Source organism: Borostomias antarcticus (genome assembly GCF_949987555.1).
Source record: "Borostomias antarcticus genome assembly, chromosome: 15".
Classification (NCBI taxonomy): domain Eukaryota; kingdom Metazoa; phylum Chordata; class Actinopteri; order Stomiiformes; family Stomiidae; genus Borostomias; species Borostomias antarcticus.
This window is the reverse complement of record NC_140248.1, coordinates 22,776,488-22,778,987: the sequence shown is the minus strand read 5'-3', so window position 1 is coordinate 22,778,987 and position 2,500 is coordinate 22,776,488.

Here is a 2,500-nt window from a genome sequence, read left to right as displayed (position 1 = left end):
CAACATATTGTACTGTAGGTCCTGTCCAAGACTGCAGGGTGGTGCAACACATAAAACACTCAATTAATTCGTTGGAATTCTTTGTCATACGAGCAAGAGTGGATTTTAAGAGAAACGTAGTACAATAAAACAAAATAAAAAGACAAATAAAATATTACAATGAGAATACAGACATGGGGATCATTCAAAAAGTATACTAATTAGAATATTAGAATTAGAATATACACCTACAGGAGTTATCGACCTTTATTGTTGTTATTGTTACACATAGTCCTGTATGTTTTATTGTAATTCTGTCCTGTTGTTTGTAACTTAGTGTAACAAGTGCTGAATGATTGTGAACAGGTCACACTTGAAGATGAGTCCTCTGAACTCAACGTGTTTTTTTTACCTGTATAAATAAAGGTTAAATAAATAAAAATAAATATGGTTGAAAAGCCGTAGAGCACAGGGGTAATAATGTGGTGAATAGCTACTAAGTGCTCTCATGGACTGATACCGTCTTCCAGAGGGTGAAGATACAAACAGCTCTGCTGCTGCTTCTAGAGCCCTGCTTGTGTGGATGTTCATGAAGATGGAGGATCAGCACTATTAATGCGATAGGCTATATGAGTTCCTCCTAGAGATTTGAGATTATGAGAAGTCAAGTTGCCAAACTATGCTCTCAAAAGTACAGCGACAGAACCTGATTAGTCCACTTGTGCTCATTTTGAATTTCTTTAATCTCCATAGAGAATAAAGACGCTGATCGTGTGCCATCTTTATAATGGCTCCTGTGTTAACAGACCATGACTGATCTTCTGATAAATGTTGGCCAAGGAATTTGAGGCAACTCTCTCTACCACTTCTCTGTTAATATGAATACGTAGGATTGTGCTGTATATTTTTTTTCCCTCTGAAATCAATGATTTCTTTGGTTTTGCCTACATTTAATTCAAGATTGTTACTAGCACGCCAGCTGTTTAAATGATTAACTTCCCTATAATTTACTTCATCATCATTCACACTGTTGTATCATCTGCAAACTTAACAATATAATTATTGTGGAATTTGGCAGTGCAATCCTGAGCAGAAAGCAGGCAGGCCGCCAGGGAGAGAGAGGGAGGGAGATCCTTGTATTTTATAAACTACAGCTAGTGACTGACCATTATGAAGGCTTTACTGAATCAGTCTGGAAATGAGCACCATGTCATGTACAGTAGAATGCCAATTAGTCTTGCATAGAGACCTATCTCCACACTTCTACATAGCCAGACCTATCTCCACACTTCTATATAACCAGACCTATCTCCACACTTCTATATAACCAGACCTATCTCCACACTTCTACATAACCAGACCTATCTCCACACTTCTATATAACCAGACCTATCTCCACACCTCTATATAGACAGACCTATCTCCACACTTCTATATAACCAGACCTATCTCCACACTTCTATATAACCAGACCTATCTCCACACTTCTATATAACCAGATCTATCTCCACACTTCTATATAACCAGACCTATCTCCACACTTCTGAATAACCAGACCTATCTCCACACTTCTATATAACCAGACCTATCTCTACACTTCTGAATAACCAGACCCATCTCCACACTTCTATATAACCAGACCTATCTCCACACTTCTATATAACCAGACCTTTCTCCACACTTCTATATAACCGGACCTTTCTCCACACTTCTATATAACCAGACCTATCTCCACACTTCTACATAACCAGACCTATCTCCACACTACTACATAACCAGACCTATCTCCACACTTCTACATAATTAGACCTATCTCCACACTTCTACATAGCCAGACCTATCTCCACATTTCTACATAACCAGACCTATCTCCACACTTTGTTTATGCTGAGCCAGTGCTGGAGAAATATCTGGCTGGACTCATTACCAGGATCTTTCATCTCCATTCATTGGCCGACCATACAGTATGAATCGGCGCCACCGATTGGGCAGTAATAAACGAATGACAAGGCTTATCCCCAAAACCTACAGTGCATCTGTTGAGTCAGACTAGATGTCAGTAGACATAGATCAGCCTGGATGAACCAGGTCAGAGTCTATGAACCAGGTCAGAGCCTGGATGAACCCCCAGATGCCGTGTGACCTAGGAGAGCGGGTCCAGGCAGGTCCCAGAAGGTCCTCTCCTCCGCCAGTCTCTCCTCCCCTGACAGCTCCTCACTCTATCAGACCAAATATTTACAGCATTGTGTCTGCCTTCTAAACACCACTGCAACATGACATATTCATTCAATTAGACTTTGTTTTACCAAGAGGGAAACAGCACAACCTGCCAAGTTAGCAACGTTTTTCCATCCAACAACTGCGAAGCCTGATTCCTTTTTATTCAAAACAGACGGAGAAACTCGGGTTGCTTGTGTGACTTTTGTTAAATCCCTTTTGTAAACCACTGTGACTGTTGAGGAAATCACAAACATTGCTCTTGCAAGATTCAAGCTGGCTCAGCAGGTAAGCCACTGAAAAC